General features: G+C 36.9%; 1 protein-coding gene across 9 annotated transcripts in view; it reads left to right on the top strand.

The window, feature by feature from the left end:
* The first annotated feature begins 1,085 nt into the window (after positions 1-1,085).
* LOC143881207 (uncharacterized) overlaps positions 1,086-16,472 on the top strand; it is a 38,482-nt gene continuing 23,095 nt past the window's right edge. For 5 of the 9 annotated variants that reach the window (XM_077384197.1, XM_077384195.1, XM_077384194.1 and 2 more), the window contains exons 1-2: positions 1,086-1,592; positions 2,006-2,055. The gene's annotated coding sequence lies outside the window, so the exon portion shown is untranslated. The remainder of the gene's footprint in view (positions 1,593-2,005; positions 2,056-16,472) is intronic. The other 4 variants (XM_077384198.1, XM_077384199.1, XM_077384196.1 and 1 more) reach the window with 2 other exon arrangements.

Genomic DNA, 16,472 nt, shown 5'->3' with positions numbered 1-16,472 from the left:
AGAGAGAACAAAAGAGAATAGGGAGTAAAAGATAGTAGAGAGAGTATGTGGAGACTAGAGAAAAGAGCCTTCACTTCAATATATAGCCTTCTTCCCCTTCTATTTTTAAAACCCAAGAAAAGACATAAACTTGGAAATTCTCTTGTATTTTTTGTAACACCGCCTATCTATGGTAATTTAGCAACTTCAAGTATTTGTTAGTAATTGTACAAACTTCTTATTTTCTTCTCACGATTTTAAGAACTTGGCACAAAGTTTTGGTAATTTCAGGTTGACTTTTTTCTTGCGTTACGTGGGAATGAGTGAAAATTTGAGTAACTTTCTTTGTTTTCTTCCATGGTGGGTCCCACGTATATTATATATTATATAAAATACATTCTATTTTGAATTCAAAACCAAAAAGGTGAGCTGCTGTTTTTTAAACAATCTTGGCATCTTCGATTCCAAGTGGGTCCCACATGTGTATAAGATTTTAGAAACTACCCAGGTGGGTCCCACGTGCCATGCTTCCTTGCATATATATGAAATACATGCTAAAAAAAAAGTCGACTGCTTGTAGCAATATGCCAAAAGTAGTGAAAATTTCCATTGCAGTGCTTTTTTATTGTTGGCCCAAAAACAATTACACGTGGGTATAGCTGTAAAAATTTGGTGGTTTCTTGCTTTGTTTTAACATCTTTCTAAAACCCAAAGTGGGGCCCACTTATCTTACAACTTGCTAATTTGATGTTTTTGGCATCTTGCTAATTCTCACACTTGATGGTGTTTCTATCTTGAATTAAGCAATGGTGGCCCGATTGGTCAAGTTCCACTTTTACCATAATTAGTGGGCTCCACCAAATTATCATAAGAGTCCAGTTTCTAAAAAGTGTCCTTGTTATCACCTTTCCATCCAAAATATACAAGTATGCCTTTTCGACCCCTTGTATGCAAAGCAATAAGGTAATAATGTAACAGACCATGCACGTACACATTTCACTACAACAAAATCATCAATTACCAGCGGTTTTGAAAACCGTTGCTGAATGTTGGTATTTAGCCGCGGTTATTTAGCTGCCCGCTGGTATATCTCCGGAGAAAACATAAAGTAAAATACCCACTCGCGCCAACTTTTCACTCCCTCGCTTTTCTCTCCTGCGCTACCCACTCTCTCGATCTTCTTTCCCGCTCCCTATTTTCCCTCTTTTCCATCCTCGTCTGTGATTGACAATCGAGGAGACGTGAAATCCTAATCTCCCGTGTCTTTTGCTCCCTCTTTTCCCTCTTTTCCATCCTCGTCTGAGATTGGCGAAGGAGACGTGAAACCCTAATCTTCCGTGACATTTAGAAGCCCAAAACTACCGTGAAACTCTATTCTCCACTGCAGATTGATGAAGGAGATGAAACTGAGGAAGAGAGAAGCTTCCATTGCTCTGTTTTTTTAGGGTTTGACCATTCTTTTTCCTTTATTTTCTAGGGTTTCGACCACGCCTTTCCATTTGGCTCCATCCCCAAGCCATCCCTATTTTTGGCCACTGTGAAACGAAGAAGAGGGCATTTGGGGTTAGGGTTCATTCCTTCTGGCCTGAGATCTACACAATCGTTCCAAGCATGTGAGTTCTCCGGATTCCTCTTTTCTTTCTCAAGATGGGTTTCAAGTTATTGCTTATTAGTTTCAGATCTAGAAGCATTTTTTTTCATTTTATGTCTTAGATCATGGTAGGTTTTTTTTCCTCCTCTCTCTTTCTTTATAAATATGTGCCAAAGCTCTGTTTATTGTTTTCACTTTTACCCATTTTCTGGTTCTTTTAATTCATCAGCAATATTGGTTACTTTGAGTGAAATTAGTGAGTTGTTTACTTTTTATATGGATTTGGTTTTTAGGGCTTTTAGAATTTGGTATTGTTTGATCACTGTTCTTTTTGTGTGAGTTGCCTGTTTTAGTGTAGTACTCATGCAGAATTATCTCTCGTCCTTTCTCTTTTTTAGATCTGAAGTTTTATTAGATTCGCCTTTTTTCTTGTAGAAGAAGATATTCCTTCGACGGATTCTACACAACAATTTGGCCAGGAAAAGGTCAGATCTTGTTTAACTCCGGCCTTCAGTTTTTCGATCTCTGTTTTAGGTTAGAATTTGTTGTGCTTGGTGATTTGGAAATCAATTTTGACAGTTTTATTGGATTAATTGAGTTGGGACAATTTTTTCATTTGTCGTTTCGGTTCAAATTTGGGATTTTTTGTTAGTTTTAGTATAAATTTAATTATTCTTTGCTTTTCCTTGTGTTTCTGATGTTTTGATTTTGGTTGCGTAGTTAGTTATGAATTGTGCAACCATAGACCACTTTGATGAAGGTAAAGACTCCTCTATTTAGTGTAGTATGCTTTGGAAGTACAAGCAATACAAAATAATTGAGAAAAATTTTGTGTAGATGTCTTGTATTCTGACAGTGATTTATTTCAGATTTCTTCTCTAACGATATTTTCGGAATTCCTAATGTACTTACCATTTTATGTGTTTTTAACTCTACGATATGTTTGACCGGGTAAAAAGACATAAAAGGCTCCTATAATAGCTCTTAGACTTGAAAATATTAAGGCTAAAATAGGAAAAGATGTGGGTCCGGCTGATGCAAGAGCATCCCCTTAACAAAGTTACATCGGCTTTTGAATGCTCATTACTGTAGGAAATGTTCTTTTGTTTTATGTACATTTGCATAAGTAGGGGTACTTTGGTCATTTTAGCCCTTTAATATGCATTTTAGGCATTTCCATTAAATAAGGGTAGTTAGGTCATTTAGAATCTAAGGGGTCGAGAAATTGTGAATATGGTAAAGGAGTAGGAAGGAATTCTTTGGAAATTTTAGGCTGTTGGTAAAAGAAGAGAATGAAGGGACAACTTGGATGGTGATAGAATACTGTATTGTCTTTTTGGGGTTTCTGTGTAAAGAGGTTCTAGATTCTTTTTGAAAATGTTTTAGTGGGGTCTGATGGAGCAGTGGGATAGAAGGTTGCCCTCAATTGTGGCTTGAGTGACCATAGTTGTTCGCCTAATGAGTTTTTGGTGATGCTTTTGCAACCTAATCATAGGATTGACTTGATGCATTTTTAGAATCCTTCATCTTGCAGATCTGTGAATTAGGGGAATGGGCGTGGGTGATGGGATATTGACGCTGATTTTTGAATAGATAGGTATCACTGGAGTGGCATGACGTAGAAAAATATATTAGTTGTAAATTTGTTCTGTTAGGTTTACCCCTACTGGTTTTGGGCATGTCTGGTCCAGTATTATTGATATTTTGTAACGCAAGGCGGGACTTCTGGTCCCCAATGCCTTTCTAATATCAATGAAATTGTCATATTTCAAAAAAAAATCTCCTTCACATTTTACTCGTCAATATAAATCATAGCAACAACAACACATTGCTAATTTAAGAAAATCATGATCAAATTTTAGACTCTCGAAAGTTTCTTTCAACCCCTTTATCAAACTTTGTACTTCCACGGAAATAAAAAAGTGGCTTATTTAAGACTTAACAAATAAGAAACTCTGTATGTTGAAATAGTTAAAAATGCCTCATTGATCTTCATCGAAGATGATTTCACCATACTCTCCAATGTGCTGGTTCTTGAGAACAACCATCATCATCATGATCTAAAAGTCCTGCATTCCTTGCCCTAAGGATAACTGTTGGGATCATCCTTCAGAGGTATTCAAGATCATGATTTATATATTGAAATCCTTGCTCATAAAAAAAATGAAGACTTTTAGAGCACAATGAGTATAAATGCAAAAAATTTGGAGCAAAGTTGACTGAGTTTCACAGCAATAGTAAAGCAGTGATAGCTTGATATTGATAGATGTCGATTTCCAATTCTAAGACCTTTAGATAGTGAGCAGATGAATGAAACTTCAGAAAATCAAAATCACAAAAGAAATCTTAAATAAAAAATGATTATTTATAAAATCAAATTGATTACTAGACCTACTAGAGCTAAGAAGCCTATAGAACAATTTTGATCTTAGTGATGTCATCTAGAAATAGACATATCTGACAAACTTGCATAGTCATGTTAACATTTTATAGATCTCAAACCTAGAAATTCTTAGAAAACAACATACCTTAACCTTAAGGGTTTTGCAGCATCAACTTCACCTATGTGGACGTCATTTGGGACAATCTGGACATGTCACGATGGGAATCAAATAATAACCATAGAGAATGAAGAGAAGTTCGACTGAGTATCAAAATAATATGATCGGAATCAAAGATTGTTTTTAAGAAAAGAAATGCAGCACTTTAATCCTAAAACTCAATCTGAAATCACATTTGTGGTGAATTAAATACATGAATACAACAAACAGACTCTAATTCATAATCAAATGCAATGCACGAAAAGGAAAATCCGATATCCTTCCCTGGAGCAAGATGGCCTAATAAATGTGATGCAATCTCCATCAACGATAAGTCTCAAATGACTGCGGCCGAAAGAAGAATGCCGTTGGGAACTTGAAAACACGGCCCAAAAATAGCTGATCTAGTGCTCTTTCTCTATAATCGGGCAATAGCATTGACTATCTCATTGGTGAGAACTCTTCTCATTGGTGAGAACTCTTCCATGAGAACAGCCTTTAGAAAACAGACCAGAACTCTCTCATCCCTTGGAGGTTTGCTTCTTAAATTGATGAAACCCAAGACAAAGTAGGTGAATCTTCCATTTCTTTTCATCACGTCAGGCAATCTGCCAACGACATTACGGACAAGCTAGCTAGAGAATGGGTTTCTAGGGAGAGGTTGGACCTTTTTTTTATTTTTTACCACCTTGACTTTCTCTGTATTGAGATGAAGGAAGGATCCTATTGTATCTTCTTTTTATCTTCCTTTGTATCCTTTTCTATAGACCTTCTCGGTCTTCTTTTCTAATGAAATTTCTTGCCATTTAAAAAAATAATAATTTCTGGGTTTTCATTGATGGTTTCCATACAGAGTTTGGTTTTCAGCAAGCCAGAGATGGATCTGCAAAAAAACGAATGTAAACCTTGGAAAAAAGAACTAATCACACACTGATTAGAGAGTAAATGACAGATACTTGGCATCTTGCAGGAGATGTGTTTGGTAGTAAAAATTATGTCTTCATCGCTGTATTGAAATACAATTTTTGCAGGAGGAATAAGAAGCAGTCGCCATAAAGATTGTATGGGGCTGTCATAGGAAAAGAAAACTTGGTCGTTATTTTTTAGTAGTTTTTTATGTCATTTCAGGAGAAACAGGGCATCCAGTTGCCTCAATCTCCCGGTCACCTCATAAAAAGAACTCACATGCCTCCTAGAATAAGACCCTACCAGATTTGGTTTAGAAGAAGAAAAGAACATAATGGATTGTTTTATGTTTTGGGATTTTTTAGTGATGTAGTTCAAATTTTGGAGGTTTCTATTGAAGTCCCATGCCGAGAAATTAAAAAAAAAGAAAAGAAAGTAGGACAAGAATGGATTATTTTTCTGTGTGGAGATTTTTTGGGACTTAAATAGCTTTTGGGTTGGTTATCGAGAATGAGGTTTAGAAAGGATAAAAAACCCAACTAGATAGCTGGATGAAATGGATCTTCAAAACAAATAGAATGTGGATGGATATACACAGATACTTCTGGCATTGGTGGCCTCCTACATAGTGCGGAGAGCATAGTCAAATGGACTTTATAGGGTTCTCTTAGAGTGGCATATTCCAATGAGGCAGAGGTCTACATGCTTTTGATTGTGATTTGTCTTGAGGACTAGTCTCTTCTTGAGTATCACATAGTGGAGGGTGACTCACTCAATGTTATTCTTTAGGTGAAGGATTGCAAGGGTTTCACTTTCACCTCAAGATTTGATAATCGTATAGAGGATACTAACCTAACATGACACCTCTATATGCCTTAACTAGCCAAAAAAGATTTGGCGAAATACGCAATTAAAAAAGATTTAGCGAAATACAGGTTGCCAGACAGCTAGATGGACTCGGTGATGTCAGGGTCCAGTGAAAAAGCCATCAAAATTATTATTTGAAGAAAATGCAGGGTCAGCTTGCTCTAAAAAATCAACTAAGAACAGGATCTAAGATGGAATCTAAATTTCACTAGGAGAATTTTCTTAAGTGCATCCATTGTCAACCAAGTTATGGAGAAATACAACAATCTAGCCAATAATCCACTAACATGTGCTTTATGTGATCTTGGTCGAAACCTCACTAAGGATATTACATGCATAGGCCAGTTATCCTTCAATGCTATGAGAGGTTTTACAGTCGTCAATAACACTTCGAAAATTATTCCCAGGTCATCCAGTAAGAAAGTTGTCAGATCTAAGTGGGGTTCATAACTCGAAACAAAAATCAGAGGGTACCACAAACGGGTATAAAGCTCACCTTTTTTTACAAAAGATAAAAGTAACAACATGGACTTGACCGTGACGAAATGTTTAATCTAGCAGTCAGAGCACCACAATTCATTTAGTTATAGCCTCATGTAACACCTTTGGATATGGTAGCCTCTATCAACGCTAGATGTTAATAATGTATTATTACACAGATGTGGTGGAAAGAATTGCTATCAAACAGCCTAAGGAGTATGAAAGAATGAATATGTGCATGCTAAATAAGCCATATATGGGCTCCAACAAGCTCACATATGACATCAGTATGAAAGGAGTAAGATAACTCCTTATTTGTGGGACACACCCTGTCAGGTATGTCACTCAACTTTGTGTATGCTGATGATATTTATTAATAGTGGCATCCAAGACAGAGTGAAAGAGAGCTTGGAGCATCATCTATATGCAGAAACATCCACCAACCCGTCCATAACAAACAACTATCTGAGTATGGAGATCACCAACAAGCATCATAGATAACCACAAAGTAAGTCACAAACAAGAAATAAATCACCAACCAAAACTGCTGATCACATGACCGATAAAGCAAGCACCACCAACGGCATCAATAGATGTAATAACACAGATTACCGTATGGCTCAGGGATAGACAAATCACCAACATCACAATAAGATAAATCACCAACGTCTGGAACCATCCCCAGAATGAAGAAGATGTACGAAAAGTTGTTTAGAACTTGAGTGAAATAAAGGAATGTAAGTTTTAGGAACTGATTTGCAGAGATAAAAGGAAAAGGGTTAGGGTCTGATGCCGAAAAAGAAGAGAAAGACATGCGAACAGTGAGAAAAGGCTAGGGTTGGGTTGCTGCAAAGAATAAGAGGTCAAAGGAGGGGGGCGGCAATGATGAAAAAGGGGTAGGGGTGGTTGCGGCAATGGGAAAGGGACAAGAGAGGGGGGTGCAGCAATAGAGAAACAGGCTAGGGTAAGGGTTCCTACGGCAATGGAAAAGGAGAAGAGAGGGGTGCGGCCAGAGAGGTATGGGTTAGGATTTAAGCTAAAGAAGTCGTCATAAATACCCCTAAATAGGGGGATGCACATATGTGCATATATACTCTCAACAAGATGCATGGCGTCTTGGCACAGAAGAAGCAAAAGATCGTGGCTCGGTCTAGTGCAGAAGCATAGTGGGTGAAGGGACACTTATAATAAAAGCTTCACATCAGTTCCGAATCTCATATACTATACTATGACAACAAGAGTGCAAACAAAATGTCATAGAACTAAGTGTCTCATGCTAGGACTGAGCATATTGAGGTTGATTTTCACTTCATTTGTGGAAAGGTAAAAAGAGGTGATATAGACGCACATAGTATTGACCAAGTAGTAGATGTGTTCACTAGAGACCTGATTGGAAATCAACATTTATACATATATGACAAGCTGAAAATGTTGAAAGGAAGCCAACAGGTTGAGGGGGCAGTGCTACAGATTTTGTTTGAAATCATTAAGGGAATATTGGCAATTTTACATGACATTTGTATATATAAGTGATGTAACATGGATATTTCATTATCGTATAGAATACTCAACATGTGTTTGCCTTTTCCCACTTCTACTACTTCAATACTTTTACAATTCAAAGGGCATAAAAAAAAGTGGCTCCAATCAGTTAATGATTTGGAGACGGTGACCTGATGGTTAATGGCAATTGTGGGCCATGGGCATTGACAATGAAAAAGGTACATTGATTGGTCTTCGTGGAAGATACAAATCTCCAAAGCCAATGACCTGATGCTGACCTTTTGATTTCCCCCCTTATTCCTTCTCTGCTCTCTGATGATGTAGGATATCTAACCATTCCTGTCTTGCAAACTAGAGTCCACTTTAGGGCTATGGAAAGAGAACTTATCCTTTTAATAGGCATTCCAAAACTTAGTGGACCAGTCATTCCTGGGATTTCTTGTCTTGTGAGGGGTAAACACTTTTACATCACCAATTTGGAAGCCCAAAGGAACAATCATCCAAAAGAAATTATGCCATTGATCACTCCCTAAGCACTAGTCTCTTGATAAATAGATATTTCTTAAACCCATGAAAAGTGGGCAATTCAACAAGTCTTGTTATTTTCAATTCTATCAGTACTATATCAAAACGTTCCTTAATTTAATATTCTTTCAATTACCACGCCAATATGTCACGAAAAAACTTAGTGAGAATTCCTTTAGTTTGCAAAATCTTTTTTTTTAATGATTTTAGTTTGCAGAATCATGCCACTAATATTTTGGAGAATTCCTTCAAATCTCATATAGGCATTAATAAATCATTAAGCAATGACAAATTATATTAACCGTTGTGTAGGCACTAACACCTCCAAACAAACACTGTTGTTGGCACTACCTTTTTTATTAGCTGAGAAAATATCTCTACTCTTGGACCGTGTGATCGTAGAAGGAGATTCTCTCAATGTTATTAGATGGCTTAGAGGTTCTTCAGTCCCTCCATGGAGGTTCGCTCAATATTTTGATGAGATCCGAGATAGATTGAATGATCCTTCCTTATCTTTTATCCATGTAAGAATATCAGCAAATGGGATTGCGAATAGATTATCCAGGGAAGAAGAAGACAAGCAGAGTTCAGAGCTTTTCGATTTTCTTCCCCCATATGTGGGTTGCATTTTTTTGGTACTATGTTTTGTGGGAAGAAGCAGACAAGCCGACCCCAACTAGTTTGGGACAAAGGTGTTGTTGAGTTGAGTTGAGATGTTTCTTTGGGGTGTACTTTCTCAGTCGCCCTCCTTATTAATGAAAACTGCTATCGTTCAAAAAAATAAAATAAAAAAATCTCTACTCTTGTGCAATCAGTTTCCAAAGAAATGTAATGGATGATCAGTCAACTGTGAAAAGGAAAATATGCTATAGAAATTACCCATAGCAGAAGAAATTGTCTCCTTATCAGATTTCCATTTCCCTTTTCAGATAACACGGTTTGCTGTTACGCAACTTTAAGTCCAAAAGTTTCAACAGCTTCCTCAAGACAGCCAGAGGAGCCCATCCCAAAATCACTGCATGATTGTCACTACTGAATTCACTGTACTCCGTTTTAGAGGTTGAACAATACATGGAAACAATAGAGAGAGAAAAAATCAAACATTTCTAACCAATATGCAGAAGACTCTGCTTCTTCCAATTTTGATTGCTCTCCAGAATTAGATAATCTTCCTTGCTGACATTCCCTGCAAAATTTTGAACCACTAGGTGACTGGGACTTCACTTCACAAATTACAGAAAAATTAAATAGTTCCCTTTCCCCCTAAAAGTTACTCATCTGACTAGTTGACAGAAATTTCACCATCATGGTTTTAAATTTTCACTAAAACAGACATGAAATGACCAAAATGTTTCCTTTTCCGTCCCCATCGAAATGACACCGAAACCGAAACACATCTAAACCAAAATCATAAGTGCAGCGGTGGTACAATATATCAGAATGTATTAAATAATTATATTTAAGTTAATTGCATGTGAAATATGGTGTACGTATTTTATGTGAATTACATGTGAAATGTGGTATGTACTTAATTGTCTGACATGAGCGACAGTGCATGTTACTAGGTGTTCAATGTTATTAAACAATTATGGATGGTTGTCATATGTGATGGTTTTCAAGTGTGTATCTGTGCTTATGCCAACATTTTACTGAAGTTTCATGTTAAAATTCGATCATTTGCATATGATTCCATATGTTTTCACGATTCTACAGGGTTTCTACCAAAAATTTCAACAAAAATTGAAATGTTTCCCTTTCCGTGGGACCGAAATCAAAACCAAAACCGAAACTAAAACCTTGTTCACCATAAGCAAGAAGTTCGCCAAAAAAAAAAAAAATGGCATGTGGAACCCATACCACTAGATGGGGTCCCTCATGAATGACCAATTTTTAGAATTAAAGTGAATGTTTAATGATTTTAACAAAATCAGACCAGATTGATAATGTTACAAAGCAACATATAGCAAACATGCTCCAAATCATTCCAAATTATCACTATAATATACTCACAGTAATATCAAACTACAATAGAAATTTCACACATTAGCTCTGAAATTTAATATTTTAAATATATTTATTTATGTTTTGTCAGATGCAAAGATAAATAAAAACAAATATCAAAACATGGACCATAAATCCGAAAAAATCATAATATAATTTTTCTGTGTCAATTCATCTTAGTACAAAATTTCAGCATCGGTGGAGTTCATTTGATGGTATCTCCTTCATACATGTGAAAATAAGTAATTTTCATTAAACAGTTCCAGTAAATATAAAAAATAAACTCAAAATCTTTTTGGAAACTTTTGTATGATATTTCAATATTAAGATACTACTAAGAATAAAATTTTGTCCAATTTTGAATTGTTTTGATATATGAATGAATTTTTATTTGTCAAATTTCCTTTTTCTAGGTATTTTTTGGACGAATTTTAGAGTCATCAAAATAAATGAATTCTAGTGGAACTTTTAGATTTCTAGTGTTCTTTTATCCCACTTGAAACTTAGAAAATATAACTTTGTGAAAAATCATCGGTTTTGAAACACTTGCTTTGACTTAAAAACTACTTGAAACCTTAATCAGTTGATCAAATTTTAAAGCCGTCAATATAAATGAATTTTATTGAAACTTTTAGATTTATAATGTTTTTAAAATCCAATTGAAACTCAAAAAATATAACTTTACAAAAAATCCTTAGATTTGAAACACTTGCTTTGTAAATCGATTCAAAGACTACTGAGTTAAAACATCCAATTTTCCATATGTAACATGATTCTTCTTCCACCAAAATCAGTAATAAAATAAATTGACCCATCATAAATCATATTAGATCATGCAAGACAACATCTCATGAAATTCTCTACAAAAATCCGTGAAGAAAACAAAGAAAAAGGCACCTCTCACATGTTACTTGTTCTAGATTACATGGAATAAGATACTAACCGTTTATTGCTTTCCTTGTCTTTAAGGTGTGTAAATTCAAGATATACGCTTTGTCACACCTTGTATAAGCAAAAAAAAATTCGAAAGATCGCCCAATATAATTCGGTTTTGACGTTTGTTGAAGAAGAGACGAATAAATCCAAGTGTGCTTTGAAGAAAAACAAGTAATAGAAGATGATCAAGAATACCACAATGGAGGAAGGAATTTTCTAGAGGGGGAAGACAAGGTGGGATGCTTTTTCAAGCGAAGAAAAGCCTTGGTGGGTTTGCTTTTATAGGCACAAGGTTAGGTTTGAGTAAATTTGGAAGTTTTCAATGTGAGCTCTCTCCTTTTGGCATGTTTCCAATTTGTGCTTTGACTTTCTCATTCTTTGATTTTCATATTGAACTTATTTCTAAACATTGTTTCTTGCAAGCTAAGTAATGCTAAATTACACAATGGAGATCCTTCAAGATCAATCTAGAAGCCTTCTCACATAGGAAACTAGCTTTTATGAATGATTTTTGTCCAAAGAGGGTTGTCCAATGTTTGAGCTCATTTTTGAACTATTTAGAGGCTGATTCAGGAAACGTTGTAAACTAGAAAGTTGTAGATATTTTCGAGGCGTTCGAAACAAGTATAAGTATAAATTTTTTGAATAAGAAAGTAAAAAGTTATGGCGATTTTACTAACCTGACCATACTAGCAATTTCTAATTATAGCTCTTCATTTCTTTATTATTTTTTCAAAACAAATATGATGTCTCCAACCACCTCATCCCATGTTGGACGTTTTTACATGTAGCCTCCTTATGTAGGGCGCCCACTTATGTGGTCGACCCACATGGGTGGGTCCACATGGACCCCACCTTGTGGGCTTTAGCCCAATGGGCCTTATGACATGTATTTTGGGTTTTTTTCAATGAAAATTCAATAAAATTCTTTAAATTCAAAATTTTTATTGATGAACCCAACTCATATGACATTTATGGTGCACCCTCGACATATGGTCAAACCATCCCCTTTAGAATAAATAATTTTTTCGGACCAAAATACCCCTGTTTGATCATTACGCACCCAAAGACGACTAAAATGACCTTAAATTGGATTGCCCCCAAAGGATAAAGTTAAAAATAGAAAGTCTTCATGGTCAAACCTAAACAATAGAAAGTTTTTAAGTTTGCTTCTTTTGGTGGGTGATATCAAACTGGATCACTTGGAATCCCGTGAAAATTCCCAAAATGCCTTCGACACAAAATTTTCAAATCAAGCGAAGCCCCTGAGAAAATTTTAATTAATCAATTTTATCCAAACCCATGATGGATTCTAACCCTAAGTACTCTTTTATATTGAATTAAGGTTTTTACACTATTCTAATTACTTTTGAAAATTTTCAATTAACTTAGGCTCTTAGAATTTTGGTTTTCTAATGAAATTAGATAAGTAGTTAAAAGAGATCATTAGAACTTTGGTACACTTTGCCTAAATTAGGATTCTAAATTAAAAAATATCTTAGTTGAATTTGATTCTTAGATTGAATAGAATATACACTTATATATAGTGTTGGCTCCAAGGTCAAGTCCACGGAAATCCTGAGATTTTGCCAGGCAACATTATATCATAGCTAGTATTCTAATCGGTACAAGAATATGATTGACAACTAGATTTCTCTTCCCTGAGTTCGACCCGTGACTACACGCGATCCGTGCACTTGCGGTTACTTTTTAAATGACAAACAATGCTCAACTTTGGCCTTCATTGATCTTTCTTTGATTCTTCAAATGCTTGGGATGGTTGATATAGTACTCCTCCTTGGTTGTACCTCCAAGGCATGATGAATCATGTTTGTTCTAGCTCCTTTGACTTGTTTTGGTTCATGATGTACCTCCATGTATGGTGATGTGCTAGAATATATCAACCTGTGAAACCCTGTCTATAGCACATCACTCAAGGCCACTCATTAGTCCATAAAACACTAATCAATTTGTGTTTGTGAATCATCAAAACATGGTGATTGATTGAACCAATGGGAACCCTTGGGCTTACACCTTTCTAGACTCGTTCAACATGCCCGAGGTGGGCCAAAGGTTTATTGCATCCCTATTTTGGAAGATGCTCACATCTCTCGAGTGTAACTAGTAGCCTTGCCTAATCCTATGCTCAGCATGCCCTTAGGCAGGGCATGGTAACATCTAAGTGCATAGTATGCAGGGCTAAGCAGGGGATGAAGGCTTGAAGGTTCCTCTTGCCAATGTGATTAAACAATCTCTTGCCCACTATTCTCGGACGCAGTGGGAAGTTAATACATCATCGTTTTAACGCCACCAAAAGGGTGACGTGCAAAGATGTAGTGCTTTCACCGCAAATGGATGCGAGACCAGCAAATTCGGGTGATGAAATCCCAAATACAACCGAATCCGTTCCAAGGGCTAGTCACTCCCGAGTAAATAGGTATGTAAGGGGGTGATGAAATCCCATATGGTATGTGCGTGAAAATTTAAAAAAAGGGGTAAACCTGGTGCCTCCTGGGGCATTTTCGCGCAATTGGCAGCAATTTTTTGCGGCAATTTTGAGCATTGGCTCTTAGCAATCCCTGCAAAAGATGTGTGGCAAGTGTATATGTACTGGAAAGTAAATCTAACACTTGTTTTATTTCTCTCGTCAGGAGTGTTGCAACTTGCGAAATGTTCGCAACTTGCAAAAACCTCTAAAGGCTACATCGGGTTAAGGATAACCCTAAAAATGAGAAAATTAAATTAGTTGATTTTAAATTCTTGAAAAATGCAAATGAGAAAATTAAATTAGTTGATTTTAAATTCTTGAAAAATGCCAATTTAGTTATGCAGAGTTACAACCTTTTCATTTTGATAGCATACCTGTTGAGAGGGATTACCATGTTTAAATTAAGTTTCCCCAGCAGAGTTGTCAGTCTGTGGAAGCCGGTTTTTTTCCGTGTTTGCGCAGGACGACAGGGGATCACCACAATCGGGTTTTCAGGGGGGTGTTATTTGATCTGCGTATCTTGCGAACTCGGGACCGTAATCCTAACTTCGCGAGATAGAGAGAATTCAGAGTTGCCATCTAGGTTAGGGCCTAGGACTCGTGTCTATCCTCCCAAGGAAATGAGTAACGACTCGTATTTCGTTGGAAAAATAGTAATAAGGGGTTCCTTTGCTCTGGGCCTAGAATCTTATATTTTGCTATGTTTGCCTTATGGCATGGTTCTTTAAGATATCTGGATAAGGGTTGTGGTTACAATTGGGGAAGGTGTTAGGCACCCATCTTGCCCAAATTAATCCAATGTCTTAACTTAGATTGGTATTTTGGGAGAATTTGAAATGAAATAATTTGATTTTTTATTTCCCTTGTAAGATTATATTTAATTCCGTATGTAAATGTAGTAAATTTACAAAAGAAATAAAAAATAAGCGAAAGTTAGAGATGACGTGGTCATCGAATACCAAAGTAAAAGTGACAGAGCCATTTTGCGTAGCTTTAATCGACAAAGGACTCCCTAGACACAATGCAACCTACTATAATGCAAGACCCTAGATGAAATCCTAGAATTAGAATAATAATAAAAAAAAAACTCGATTCGGCGCCGTTCACAAACGGGCAATTAGAGAATGAGATATCATTTTTGAATGGATTCTGAAGGGAAAGGACAAAGATCGTTTTCAAACGGTTTTTAGAAGGAGATGAGACGCCGCTCACAAGCGGGTTCAACGAGGATAAGAAGCATTCCCAAATGGACTTGGACAATGAGGCACCGTTCACAAACGGCCTCAAGGAGGATAGAAAACCATTCACAAATGGACTCGAGAAAAGAGGCACCGTTCACAAATGGGCTCAAGGAGAAGACCATTCACAAATGGACTCGAAAAATGAGGCACCGTTCACAAACGGGCTTAAGGAGGACGATACCATTCACAAATGGATTCGAGAAAAGAGGCACCGTTCACAAACGGGCTCAAGGAGAAGACGAGACCATTCACAAATGGACTCGAGAAATGAGGCACCGTTCACAAACGGGCTCAAGGAGAAGACGAGACCATTCATAAATGGATTGGAGAAATGAGGCACCGTTCACAAACGGGCTCAAGGAGAAGACAAGACCATTCACAAATGGACTCGAGAAATGAGGCACTGTTCACAAACGGGCTCAAGGAGAAAACGAGACCATTCACAAATGGATTCGAGAAATGAGGCACCGTTCACAAACGGGCTCAAGGAAAAGACGAGACCATTCACAAATGGACTCGAGAAATGAGGCACCGTTCACAAACGGGCTCAAGGAGAAGACGAGACCATTCACAAATGGATTCGAGAAATGAGGCACCGTTCACAAACGGGCTCAAGGAGAAGACGGGACCATTCACAAATGGACTCGAGAAATGAGGCACCGTTCACAAACGGGCTCAAGGAGAAGACAAGACCATTCACAAATGGACTCGAGAAATGAGGCACCGTTCACAAACGGGCTCAAGGAGAAGACGAGACCATTCACAAATGGATTCGAGAAAAGAGGCACCGTTCACAAACGGGCTCAAAGAAACAAGATAGCTTTGATTGATGAATTCAACAATGAAGAATTTAGAGATTTTTCATGAACTTGAATTTGACGTTGGATTGGATTTTTTTTGAATCAGGGATTGGATTTGATGATTTTTTGATTTTTGAGAAATGAGGCACCGTTCACAAACGGGCTCAAGAAGGACATGAGACCATTCACGAATGGACTCAGAAAATGAGACACCGTTCACAAACGGGTTCAAAGAGACCACGAGACCATTCACAAATGAACTCAGAAAATGAGACACCGTTCACAAACGGGCTCGAAGAATATAAGAAACTATTCCCAAATGGATTTAAAAAAATGATGCACCGCTCCCAAACGGGTTAGAAGAAGATAACAGGCCATTCCCAAATGAACCGGGAAGATGAGACACCGTTCACAGACGGGTTCAAAGAAACGAGATAGCTTCGATTGATGAATTAAACAACGAAGAATTTAGAGATTTTTCATGAATTTAAATTTGACGTAAGATTGGATTTGATGAATTTTAGATTTTTTTGGAATTCAATGAAATCGGGGACATTATAGATCGTGCCCGATAAAGATATTGGAAACTAGGACTTTGACAAATGATGAAACGGC

This window comes from Tasmannia lanceolata, unplaced genomic scaffold (assembly GCF_043159265.1).
Source record: "Tasmannia lanceolata isolate RefF3 unplaced genomic scaffold, GAP_Taslan_0.1 ptg000007l, whole genome shotgun sequence".
NCBI classification, from domain to species: domain Eukaryota; kingdom Viridiplantae; phylum Streptophyta; class Magnoliopsida; order Canellales; family Winteraceae; genus Tasmannia; species Tasmannia lanceolata.
This window is presented reverse-complemented; position numbering and strand designations above follow the sequence as displayed.